The sequence below is a fragment of the Podarcis cretensis genome (assembly GCF_951804945.1).
Source record: "Podarcis cretensis genome assembly, chromosome: 1".
Lineage (NCBI taxonomy): Eukaryota > Metazoa > Chordata > Lepidosauria > Squamata > Lacertidae > Podarcis > Podarcis cretensis.
In genome coordinates, this window is record NC_137170.1 from 132327847 (window position 1) to 132341795 (window position 13949).

General features: G+C 42.7%; 1 protein-coding gene and 1 long non-coding RNA gene across 3 annotated transcripts in view; both read left to right on the plus strand.

Annotated features, from left to right (window-relative positions):
* Positions 1-13949, plus strand: part of PARD3B (par-3 family cell polarity regulator beta) — a 652714-nt gene that overhangs the window by 324538 nt on the left and 314227 nt on the right. The window lies entirely within an intron of this gene.
* On the plus strand, positions 1302-7586 carry LOC307220657. Its single transcript, XR_013841022.1, has 3 exons — positions 1302-1847; positions 4140-4253; positions 7048-7586. It is a non-coding gene; the product is annotated as an uncharacterized lncRNA (long non-coding RNA).

A 13949-nucleotide genomic window follows, 5' to 3' on the forward strand; every position in this document is an offset into this window, starting at 1 on the left:
TTTGAAAGCCTTCTGAGTAGTCGCTATCATTGGATAGTCTTCAAAAGTGCTCCATTTTTAGCTGCTTCACTTTGGCAGTCTTCTTCTTCTTTGGCGATCATTCGTAGCCAAGTAAGATTGCCTTCCATAAACACGATTTCAACAATGAGTCTGTAAGTGACTGTGGAGGCCAATTCTGGACCCACACGTCTTTCCACAGTGGGGACATTGGTTTCCGGGTGGGAGTTGATCACGGTGTGGATTTGCCAAGTGTGCCTTCCTCTTAGCACATTTGTCCCTTGAGTTCTGAGTTCGAGTGTCTTCAAAGTCCATTACACCTTTGGTAAAGGCTGTTCTCCAACTGGAGCGCTCGCAGGCCAGTGTTTCCCAGTTGTCGGTGTTTATACTCATTTTTTAAGATTTGCCTTGAGACAGTCTTTAAACCTCCTTTGTTGACCACCAGCATTACATTTTCCATTTTTAAGTTCGGAATAGAGAAGTTGCTTTGGAAGACGATAATCAGTCATCTGCACAGCATGACCAGTCCAACGAAATTGATGTTGAGGAATCACTGCTTCAACACTGGTGATCTTTGCTTCATCCAGTACACTGATATTAGTTTGCCTATCTTCCCAAGTGATGTGTAAGCTTTTCGGAGACACTGTTGATGGAAACTTTTGAGAAGTTGGAGATGGCATTTGTAAGTGGTCCATGTTTCACAAGCATACAGTAAGGTTCGTAGTACAATAGCTTTGTAAACAAGCATTTTGGTTTCCTTGTGAATGTCCCGGTCCTCAAACACTCTGCATTTCAGTCAGGAGAAAGCCACACTTGCAAAGCTCAGGCGATGCTGGATTTTGGCATCAATGTTGACCCTTGTGGAAAGATGTATTCTCATACAAAAAAAGTTTGTCACAAGAATGATGACTGAACAGAGTTGAAGATTTTCTTAGTCTCTTCAAGAGATGAAAAGCTCAACGTGGTGGTTATGACATGTCAGCACTAAGCCATCTTACATGTCGCATGTCTCGTTCACAACTGTAACTGAGATATATGACTGCAGGAAGCCACAGCAGGGATTGCAAGCATATTCCATCCCATAAGTAGAGTGCACCAGCTACCTGATGTCAGGTGTGCGTGCAGGAGCCAGGCCCTGTGACCAATTGGACTTTGCAGGACTGGGGCTGTCCTAAGTTTGTTCTGAAGAGACAAGGTGCGGCTGCACAGGTGAGGCCGATTGGTAACTCACAGCACCTGGTGGCAAGAGCCGGGGAGCGATATAAGGTCAGCATTTCCCTTCGGCTTTTTGCCACAGCAACATGTTCCCTACCTTGTTGTGTTTGACTCCTTGCTTCTTGATCCTTGGACCCCTGGCTTTGTGACTCCTTGCTTCTTGATTCTCAGACCCTTGACTTTGTGACTCCTTGCTTCCGGACCCTTGGACCCTTGGCTTCCTGACTCCTGGCTTCTGGACCCCCGTTCCTGCTCCCACCCCGCCATCTTGCCCCCGGTCCTGGCGTCGCCTGCTGGGACTTTGATCGCCCGTGAACCTGACCATGACACCTGAGTTGTTTCCTTTAAGGTTTAGTAGAACATGCTCCATATGGGAATTGAGAATGGTCAGTAACAATTTTCGCCATTCTGGAACCTTCATCAGTTTTCTTTCATCCCCCTCCCCCTTATCTTGATGGACCACATCAAAATAATCATGACCACAGATAAGCCATTTGAGCTTTGAAGATGGACCACTTGCCAACCATCTGTCTGTTGGAATGCTGCCTTGGAGTTCTTAATGTCTGCCAAGAATTTAAGTTGATGGTTATCTAGCACTGCCTTCAGGCAAAATTTCGTCTCAGAATTTCGTTGTGGTCAGTCTCTGAAAGAAATCACATCCTTCCTCAAGTCTTACAAGATGTTGGTGGATGATATCCCATATCCTTAAATAAGCTTTCTCCTCCTATCTGCAGAGAGCTAAGACATTCTGGAAGCGGGGGGAGGGGACACAAAATATCTGAAGCCTTTTTGGCTAGGTATGAAGCATATGAATGTTTAAGTCTTAGAAGATCATACATTTACCAAAATAAGTAAACCCCATTGAATACATTTGGCATATTTCAAAGGAGGCACTCTTAGTTTCGATGTGAAAAGAGTAATCTGGTTTCAAGGCAATTTATGTGAAGCACTACCAAATCTATTTCCCAGCTACAACATTGCCTTTGTTTGCATTTACACAGAGGTGTACAACTACTAGACATCTGTAAGAGACACTAATCTAGAGGGACGTAGTGTGGAGTGTGTGGCCAGGGCCCACAATTTTGAGGGGTGTGAACCAGCCCCCCCCCCACAGGCACCCCCAGCACAGCCCGGTCTTGTGCTCCTCTTTGCATGTGTCAGGGGGATTTGCCCACCAAGGGCTGCATCGTCCGACTGCCCTCCCCTCATGGCAGGCTCCGTTCACTCGCTGTGTCCTGCCCTCCAGCGCGCAGGCACCCCTGGCATGCATGCCCCTGCCCTGGGCACCAGTAACCCATGATATGGCACTGCTAATCTTTAACCAGTACATGTGCTTGGCTGTTGTCAGGCTGTGATTTAGTCATAGATCACTAGTTTTATTCAGCTTCAAACCTTGATCCATGTGAAAAGGGAGTACCTGGAAATATGTTTGAATAATAAAAATATTTTTTACATATCTATTTATACCCCACCTATCTGTGGTGTAGTGCCAGTGTGGTGTAGTGGTTAAGAGCGGTAGACTCGTAATCTGGTGAACCAGGTTCGCGTCTCCGCTCCTCCACATGCAGCTGCTGGGTGACCTTGGGCTAGTCACACTTCTCTGAAGTCTCTCAGCCCCACTCACCTCACAGAGTGTTTGTTGTGGGGTAGGAAGGGAAAGGAGATTGTTAGCCGCTTTGAGACTCCTTCGGGTAGTGATAAAGCGGGATATCAAATCCACACTCTTCTTCTTCTTCTATCTGGTATAGCACAGGGCTATTCCTAAAGCTTAAGAGGCAAGTAATCAGTCATCCCATTTTTTGGAAGTAAAACTGAGGTGGAATTGTGATGGCTTGTTAAAGGTCAGTCATTGAACCCTTTCCTGTACTAAAATCTGAATGCAAATCCACCACTCTTGTGTGCTAGACAACGCTGCTTGTCTCACCAGTCAAATTGGAAAAAAGGGAAAATACTTTTCTACTCAATGTTCCTACTTGAAGGCCTAGAGATAATATCAGTCCACAGGAGCTTATCATAGAATCATAGAGTTGGAAGAGACCACAAGGGCCATCGAGTCCAACCCCCAGCCAAGCAGGAAACACCATCAGAGCACTCCTGACATATGGTTGTCAAGCCTCTGCTTAAAGACCTCCAAAGAAGGAGACTCCACCACACTCCTTGGCAGCAAATTCCACTGTCAAACAGCTCTTACTGTCAGGAAGTTCTTCCTAATGTTTAGGTGGAATCTTCTTTCTTGTAGTTTGGAACCATTGCTCCGTGTCCGCTTCTCTGGAGCAGCAGAAAACCACCTTTCCCCCTCCTATATGTGACATCCTTTTATATATTTGAACATGGCTATCATATCACCCCTTAACCTCCTCTTCTCCAGGCTAAACATGCCCAGCTCCCTTAGCCGTTCCTCATAAGGCATCGTTTCCAGGCCTTTGACCATTTTGGTTGCCCTCCTCTGGACACGTTCCAGTTTGTCAGTGTCCTTCTTGAACTGTGGTGCCCAGAACTGGACACAGTACTCCAGGTGAGGTCTGACCAGAGCAGAATACAGTGGCACTATTACTTCCCTTGATGTAGATGCTATACTCCTATTGATGCAGCCCAGAATTGCATTGGCTTTTTTAGCTGCCGCGTCACACTGTTGGCTCATGTCAAGTTTGTGGTCAACCAAGACTCCTAGATCCTTTTCACATGTACTGCTCTCAAGTCAGGTGTCACCCATCTTGTATTTGTGCCTCTCATTTTTTTTTGCCCAAGCGCAATACTTTACATTTCTCCCTGTTAAAATTCATCTTGTTTGTTTTGGCCCAGTTCTCTAATCTGTCAAGGTCGTTTTGAAGTGTGATCCTGTCAAGTTCATGGGGAAAGCACTGTGTGTTTCTATTTTCCCTCTCCAACTGAATTTTATTCTGCTTGGCATTGCCACCACCTCTCAGTTCCCTTTCCCTTGAATGTACACGGTTGCTTCTGTGGAAAAGAAAATGACCCTTCATGTTAGGAGACTGCAATAATATCAAGGACAACCAAACATCTCAGTTTAGTTTCACAAGGTGAGACAAAAAATTCGTAATATAAATATTTATCATTCCTTAAGCGTTCCTTCAGGAGGGAAGGGCAAGATGTAAACTGAATAAATAAATAACTAAGGAGAAAAAAATTAAGTAATGCTTATTAAACATGGTGAGATTTTGAAGATGTAAATGCACTTTGCAACACTTAGTCACTGATGCAACTGGGACGGGTAACTGAGGGGGCCCAACGCCATTCTTCATTGACTAGGTTTGGGGGAGTAGCAAACTGTTTAAAATACTGTAGTTTTCTGTGTAGAAGACTCTTTTTTTTCTTTAAAAATTATGCAAAAAAATGGGGGCCGTCTTATACCTGGATAGCGCATGGGGTGGACATTTGATTGGTTGCTGCCGCGGCTGTCAGCAGCTATTCGGCATGTCACTGGTTGCTGCGTCAATGGCTGGTGTTGATTGGCTGATGCTGCGGCAATTGGGCGGGTGATTGTCAGCTTCTGCCGGTGAGGGGCGTGCAGGTGAGCGATTTTCGGCAATTGCACCCCCAAAAAGCTCGTCAACTCTGAGCAATCCTCTGCCAAAAAAAAAAAAAGCTCAACAAGTCTGTGCCATCTCTCCCCATTTTCTTAAATTTGAGTCCCTGAAAATAGGGGGCGTCTCATAGATGGAAAAGTATGGTAATATTTCATTATATATATTTTCATATTTTTTTTTGAGCGGGAAGTTTTAGGTTTATCTTTCCCCCCCCAATAATATTTATTATTTTCCATACATAAACATAACAGAAGAAAGAGCCAACAATAATAAAGAAAAAAGAGTGAAACGGAAAAAGAATAAAGAAAAAAGAACATATAACATCAAATACATCAAATCACCACATAAACAAAAACTTAATTAATTAATCAAAATCCATCTTCATAAACATATTACTTGACTTCCTCAAATCTCTTCCATCTGAGTTTCTTAGTAATTATATATAGCAGTTTCCAATATCATTATTTCATAAAACCATATCACAGTCATAGTCCTATTTCCTAACTTTTCTTATCGTACATTTTCTTATTTATTTAATCCCAATTTAATCCTAGGCCTAATTGATTCTTTCAAGTGATGACATATCTTTAATATTGCAATATTTATTTAAACAGTATACAGTGGTGCCTCGCAAGACGAAAAGAATCCGTTCCGCGAGTCTCTTCGTTTTGCGGTTTTTTCGTCTTGCGAAGCAAGCCCTTTGACAGCTTAGCGGATTAGCGCTATTAGCGTCTTAGCGGCTTAGCGGATCAGCTGATAAGCGGCTTAGCGGATCAGCTGATAAGCGGCTTAGCGGCTTAGCGGATCAGCTGATAAGCGGCTTAGCGGCTTAGCGGATCAGCTGATAAGTGGCTTGGTGGCTTAGAAAAAGGGGGGGGGAGGAAAAAAACCCCGCAGGAACTCGCAAGACATTTTCATCTTGCGAAGCAAGCCCATAGGAAATTCGTTTTGCGAAGCACCTCCAAAACGGAAAACTCTTTCGTCTAGCGGGTTTTCCATCTTGCGAGGCATTCGTCTTGCGGGGCACCACTGTAGTAGCAACACGAGTCAAAGCATGGTCCTCAGGAGTCTGGTCAGCAGTAATGGCAGAAAAACTTAACATGCCCCTCTTCTTTTTACATGGCATGGCAACCATTTATATCTTGCATGAGGCAGGAAGAGTAGACAAGGACCCCCAGCCCACAGTCTCCTGGTGGACTTTGGAGAGATCTTCTTGATTAGGAGTATATTCTTGCATTCTATTTGTATGGCATGGCAATGTATTTTCCTTACTATCACGGTACAGTGGTACCTCGGGTTACATATGCTTCAGGTTACAGACTCTGCTAACCCAGAAATAGTACCTTGGGTTAAGAACTTTGCTTCAGGATGAGAACAGAAATTGTGCTCTGGTGACGCAGCAGCAGTGGGAGGCCCCATTAGCTAAAGCGGTGCTTCAGGTTAAGAACAGTTTCAGGTTAAGAACGGACCTCCGGAACAAATTAAGTACTTAACCCGAGGTACCACTGTATTCTGAATGCTCTAAGAATGGGTGACTTATGCAAAGGCTGTCAAGATGTTCATAGCAGTTCTCCTATATTATATATTGAAAGGAGAAATAAAAACATTTTAAATCAGGATGCTAGTCCTGATACTTAGTTCAAAAATATAGAAGAGACCGTGGTTTGAAAAGATGAGTTAATGTAATTGAACAGATCTTGAAAAGGGTTAATCAAGGTATTCACAAAATAAATGAAAGAATATAGCTGTTCCTCCACTTCTGCTGGGTATCTTTAAACTGTAGCATTGGTCAAAACTATAAAAAGCATAATATGATAATATGATGCTGAAGCACAATTCCATTGACTTCTTGTCATTAGTGATCTGAATTCTAATGTTCATGCCTCATAGTGGTTATAAAGACATTATTTATATGAATGCAGAGAATTTGTCCAAAGATAAAGCTTTCAGCTATGTTAATGTGAACATAGCAGAATAAATGACACTGTTCGCCTGTGTATATTCTCTGAAAATTGAGGAATGTTGTTGTCCCAACAAATACATTAATTTATGGGTGTAATATCAAATTAAGTGATTTTGGATCTTTCCCTGGTATTTCTAGATACTTTATAAATATCCTGGAGCATAACTCACTACATCTGCATTTGTCATTTTGAATTGATTGCTGGAACATTGCTACAATATTTATGGCAAAGGAATTTTAACTCTTCTAGGTGGGAAGAGTGAGGAAAAGTTATTACACCATAGCTGCTTCTGATAAAATTATACCGGGCCTTTGTTCTGACAGCTTCAGCTCTCAAAAGATGAGGAATTTTGTTTGATCCGTGGAGAGACTGATAAGCAATTTCAGTTCAAAATGAGTCCCGGAAGCCATCTGACAAAGTTTTATATTTTGGGTTTGGCATTACTCCCTTCAACTCCTCCAATGCTCAGAATGATGATAACAGGATAGTTTGGTACCTTATAAACTTGTGGTTCAGTCCTCCATCTTTACTTAGCACTGCAAGTTCATTAGGGTTTACTCCTAGGAGACTGGATATAGGATTGCAGCATGAGAGATTTGTTGTGGTGTAAGCTTTTTGTTAGATTCGAGTCTGCGAAAGCTTGTGCCACACTACATGGGTTAGTCTTTAAGGCACCACGAGGTGCTGTTTTTCCTGCAACAAAACTAACACAGCCACCTCTCGAAGGAGGGGAATTAGTACCTGTAACAGTGAAACATTGCTTTGGTTGGAAATAATAAAAGCCCTTAATAGTATTACTGTGCACTGAGCTATATCGATCTTGGGGGGTAGAGTGGTTAGAGGAAATTGGTAACCTTTCTAGAAGAGTTGGGGAATCTTAGGCCCTCCGTATGCTGTTGACCTCAAACTTCTAGCAGCTTCAACAGCAAGGCTTGATGTGAGTCGCAGTGCATCATCTGGAGCTATGGTTCCCAACGTGGGGCACACGACGCACAGGGGGGCAATTTTTAAGGGGGGCAATTCGAGAATGAGTTATTAACAGTTAATGGACTTTTAGGCTTCCTCCATGTGAATAGTTCACTTTTTGAATAATAAGAATTATATGTCACCGGGGGAGGGGTGTCAGGATTTTTGTTGTTGTTTAGTCATTTAGTCGTGTCCGACTCTTCATGACCAATTCTTCGGTGATCAGCCTTCTTTATGGTCCAGCTCTCACTTCCATTCATCACTACTGGGAAAACCATAGCTTTAACTATATGGACCTTTGTTGGCAAGGTGATGTCTCTGCTTTTTAAGATGCTGTCTAGTTTTTAAGATGCTGTCTAGGTTTGTCATTGCTTTCCTCCCAAGAAGCAGGCGTCTTTTAATTTCGTGACTGCTGTCACCATCTGCAGTGATCATGGAGCCCAATAAAGTAAAATCTCTCACTGCCTCCATTTCTTCCCCTTCTATTTGCCAGGAGGTGATGGGACCAGTTTTTTGATGTTGAGTTTCCGACCAGACCAGAGCTTCAGGATTTTAGAGATGCTTAAGTAGGGCATGGCCAAAAAAAGGTTGGGAACCACTGGTCTATTCTAGAGGGCCGCAGGTTCCCCAGCCCTGCCCTATAGCCTTGAAGAAAGTAAGATTTAGGGATTTTTGGTGGGGGGTTTTAGGTGCATTCTTAAAATAAACATTGGTGGGAATTTGCTTATTGTTTAATTCTACAGAGAGGTTCATATGTGCAGTTCTGGATGATTCTAATACAGTGAGACCTTGGTTTAAGAACAGCTTACTTTATGAACAAATTGGATTAAAAACGCTGCAAACCCGGAAGTAGGTGTTTTGGTCTGTGAACTTTGCCTTGGAATAAGAACTTGTTGGGGTACCTTTACATTTACCTTTATATATAGGGTGCCTACATTCTGCATGGACTGGTTGCCTGGCAACGTGTGGAAATGGCTTTAGATACCTATTAGGTCCATAAATTACCATATAGCATATATTCATCACAAAAAACAGCAACAATTTGTTGTTGACAAAGGGCAGCTGGACATATAAAGGGCCCCATTACCTTGAGTAGCTTAAGGCCTCCTCAAACCTAAATCCGGCCCTGGTCTTACGTACTAACCCTTATTCTCAGTTTTAGATGGGTGAAAATAGTGTAGCAGTTGATGTGATTAGGATGACTCCAGAAGATCTGACCTACCACACGATTTCAAGTTATTAGACTGAACTAAGGGAAGTGTTTTGATGGCTCCCAACAACCGTTCTTTATGAATCAGGCATGGGTGTATTCCCGTGTTTTTCGCTCTATAAGACGCACCAGACCACAAGACGCACCTAGTTTTTGGAGGAGGAAAACAAGAAAATAATATTCTGAATCTCAGAAGCCAGAACAGCAAGAGGGATTGCTGCGCAGTGAAAGCAGCAATCCCTCTTGCTGTTCTGGCTTCTGGGATAGCTGTGCAGCCTGCATTCGCTCCATAAGACGCACACACATTTCCTCTTACTTTTTAGGAAGGAAAAAGTGAGTCTTATAGAGCAAAAAATACAGTAAGTTATTTTAATGAACTCTACTGAGTCTTGGGTGTATTTGTAACATACTCATGTACAAGTGAATCTCTTGACAACATTAAAGACTCGACTCTGACATCTAGTTTAATTGTCCCTCGGCTGGCAAATATTAGTGTCTCACCTGGTGTCAGACTGTGGGAACTCAGGCTATGCAAACTATCCGAATGATAAAGAGCAAGGAAAATAAACACAGGTACTTTATATTCTCTTAATTCAGGTTCAAGTGGATTTGGATGAAGTGTTTATTTAGTTTGCCGGCTTCCTCAGATGCGCTGCCAAATTGATTTCTTTTATTACTGGAAGCTATATAACCTGACCTCTCCCAGATCCAGTATTTTGAAAGCCGTAAATTTTAACTTTACTTGTGAGCAAGGGCTGAAACGCTGTGAAAGCCTTTTTATTAGTGGAGTCTTGCCTAGTTCTATGTTCTTGTGTCGCCCACGGCAACAATATTTAGAGCTTCTTAAATTAGAGTAAATGTTGGGCAGCTGCAGGAAGAAGTCTAATAAAGTGCGCTCGTAAACATCTCAAGTGTGCAATTGGACTGCACACATCTCAATCGGACTGCGAGTCGGCAGGTGTACAAAAGATTTCCCCCTAATTCGATTTGGCTAGTTCTGCTTTATGCTTCTAGCCTTAACAGTTCCGACTGAGTGGCAGAATTGTGTTGGGTGTTTTGCTTTGTTTTAAGTGCGGCTTCAGACATGAAAATTGAATCCTCATGTAATCTCATCTCTTCCCCACCCCCCTTTACATTAATTTTCCACATTGTGATAATATTTTTAATAATTCCTCCAAATAGAGCCCCAGGCAGTCTTTCTCCCACAGCCATTCATGTGTGGTTTGAAATAAATGTTTAAGTCCAATTTTCTGTGAAAATCGGCAGAGCACATTTGAACTTAATCAGTTGTGTGTTAAATAATGGACTTAGGGAGAGCAGATTTCCATAGCCCAGCAAATAGCTCAATAAAACAAAACAAAAAAAACAGGAATATTGAAATTGGAAATAATGTTTAAATAGTTGTTCCAGTACTGTACCTAAAAAGTTAATCCTTGCTTAAATTGGTAGTGTCACAAGTTGCGTACAAGCCTATGTAGAAGCCCCCAAGTCAGTCAAAAATATTATTCAAAAGTATCTAAAGTCTGTAAGATTTAATCTGAGTTTTGAGCATCATTGGCATAGTTCAGTAGTAGAGAAAGGTGCGACTTGCTTTATGTAACAGGTATTCCCTTGGCCAGTCTAAAATGGCGACATTCAGAAGTCAATTGCTGAAACCGTTCAGTCCCCTGTTTGAGACTTCAGAGTTAACTGTATTTTTTGCTCTATAAGACTCACTTTTTCCCTCCTAAAAAGTAAGGGGAAATGTGTGTGTGTCTTATGGAGTGAAGAACAGCTGTGCAGTGATCCCTCTTCTTGTTCTGGCTTCTGAGATTCAGAATATTTTTTTCCTTGTTTTCCTCCTCCAAAAACTAGGTGCGTCTTATGGTCTAGTGCATCTTATGGAGCGAAAAATACGGTACATACAGTGCTTAGACAAAAATACTTCGCAGGGAGGCTTGGACAAGAATTGCTGCTATCGGAAATATTATTAAGGGCCTTTCCGCACTTATCATTTATGGTGGAATAGTTGCTGGGTTTGGGGGCTTGGCTTGAATTTTTTGGCATGTTGCCACACAATGTCATCATTCAGCTAGTATTCCAGAATAACATACTCAAATGCCCAGAATGGACCCTCAATATTTTCAGTTTTGTGGCATGTATACAAGCATCGAGAAATGGTGTGAGAATGCTCTTCAAGCTTTCACAATTACATAAGCTAACGAGAAATATCTAAAAAGCATTTTTTTTAAAAAAAGACGTGTGGTGGAGGATAACTTGTGTGCATATTTAGCAGAGAGCTGAAGAATATGAACACATTTTAATCTGGCTTCAGTTTGAATGTAGTTATTTTCTTGCACTTAACACAGTTGCAGTTTGGATGTCATTAGCAATTGTTTGGTGACAGACAATTATAACTGTTGAGATATTTCAAATGCTGTAAAAAGAATCATCATCATCATCATCTACCAATAATTAGTGGGAGAACATGGCTGCCATCAGTACATTTTCTCCTCTGGGTTCTCAGCTGAGTAGAGAGGAGTTTTCCTGGCCTTTCACGGTCACAAGTAATCGCTATTCATGAATGAAATTAGGATGGTGATAGAAACTGAAATGTAGCCATTATATGTAGGCAGGTGGTAGAAACAATTTAAATATTAGTAAATCTCAGATCTGTAATGAGAGGTTTTAATCAAAGAACTTATCAAGTTCCCCATTTTGATTCTTGTGATTTATTTATTTTATCGCAGGCATAAGATTACCCAGACACCTTTTATTTCTGTTTCCAATTTAGGACCCTTTGCTTACGGCAAAAGACTAACTAAAAGATAATCGTTAACGCTAATTTCTGAGCATAAGAGGTTTAGCATATTTCTTTGCTTTTTATCAAGCCTCTCATAATTCTCTCCATGTTTTCTAAATGAGCCAGTGTTGAAAAGGCCACAACATTAGGAGTGCTTCTGATAGCTATTCAGCTGAAGAGCGCAAATTAAACAGTATGATGAATATTGAAATCCTCTCCGTTGAAGATAACTTTTAGTATCTCTGTAGAGATCGTGCCTGAAAATGTATATGAGTAATTGACGGGGTGGAACAGAAGAGGAGGAGGCACAGTCTTGAAAAGATTTTATAAAACATTATGTTCATTTATAAAATATAGCTAATATTGCATCAAAGCGTTAGTATTCCACAGGTTTCTTCCCATGACTGGGGAGAGCATAACAACTTGGGTGAAGGAATTGAGGGGATACTCATCAAATTTGCAGATGACACCAAACTGGCAGGAGTAGCTAATGCCATAGAAGACAGAATTGGGATTCAAGATAACCTTTAACAAATTGGAGAACTGGGCCAGAAATCACAACAAAATGGATTTCAAGTTTAATCTAGTTCCCTTCAGCTTCATGCTGTTTTGAGAAAGTGTGTTCTCCATCATGGAGAGCACATGTTGCAGTGGGGGCAACCAAGACATCCCTCAGTTGCTGGGTGGGTTAGTATAGATGGCCACAAATCTGATTGGGTACCCCTCAGTCATTGGGGAGAATTTGGTGTAGCAATTTTATGAGTGACTGTTGAGGGGCTATTTATTCCCTGCACACAGCGTTGAGCTTCCTCTTTTCGCTGCACACATTGGACCACCCACCCTCCCTATATTTAGGGTTGTTTGCATTGACCTTGCTATGCCTGTCATGGGTGTTATGTACTGAAGTTCTCACCCTGGGCCAGCAAGGGGATACTGTAGATAATTATGCAAAGAAGGGATCGAAAGTGACGTTCAGTGATTGGATAGTTTTAGAAAATTGTTACAGTTACATTGTACTGGAGCTCTATATAAGCAGGCTGACAGAACCCTTCAGTTCAGTTCTGTCCTGGCCTGTGAATAAACAAGAGCTGTTTGAAGAATTGCTGTGGCATCTGATATGTTCACCCACAACTTAACAATGGGGTCGTCTGCTTTTGGGGCAGGGGCCTGCTAGGAATTTTGCCATTTGGCTGATTGGCTGGTGCCATTTGGTTTTTGCCTACTGCGTAGCAAATCGTCACAACTTGTAAGGTTGTGGTTAGGCATTGGTTCAAATTTGGTTGGTGGAGGGGGGGTGGTTGGCTGTGCCTGCCCCTCCAATGTTGCTGCTGCAAGGGAATTCCGTTAAAGGAATCCAGCGGCTCGCCATGCTCTTGTCCGAACCCCTGTCAAGGGACCTGGACCACGCAAGAGCCCCTGGGAGCATTTGGGGAGAGGTGAGAGCCTGGCACCCAGCTCTACGCTCTCCCCAAAAATGTTTTCCCTTATTGACTTTTGCAGGCTTGTGTAATAATAATAATAATAATTTATTATTTGTACCCCGCCCATCTGGCTGGGTCTCCCCAGCCACTCTGGGCGGCTTCCATAAAAACCAAAAATACACTAAAATATCACAGATTAAAAACTTCCCTGAACAGGGCTGCCTTAAGATGTCTTCTGAATGTCAGGTAGTTATTTATTGCTTTGACATCTGATGGGAGGGCGTTCCACAGGGCAGGCGCCACGACCGAGAAGGCCCTCTGCCTGGTTCCCTGTAGCTTTGCTTCTCGCAATGAGGGAACCGCCAGAAGGCCCTCGGCACTGGACCTCAGCGTCCGGGCAGAACGGTGGAGGTGGAGACGCTCCTTCAGGTATACTGGGCCGAGGCCGTTTAGGGCTTTAAAGGTCAACACCAGCACTTTGAATTGTGCTCGGAAACGTACGTATGTCAGTTCTGTTCCTACCTCTAGGCGGGAACAGATAGTCGCGAACCAATGCCTAAGCAACCACTCACATGCTGTAATCAATAAAGTTGGGGCCAAAATTTATGCCAAAAACCTTAAACAAAAAATCTGTGAATTGTGTCTTTATTTGAGGGTGGCTGTGGGGTCCTCTAAAGGTAAAGGTAAAGGTACCCCTGCCCGTACGGGCCAGTCTTGACAGACTCTGGGGTTGTGCGCCCATCTCACTTAAGAGGCCAGGGGCCAGCGCTGTCCGGAGACACTTCCAGGTCACGTGGCCAGCGTGACAAAGCTGCATCTGGCGAGCCAGAGCCGCACACGGAAACG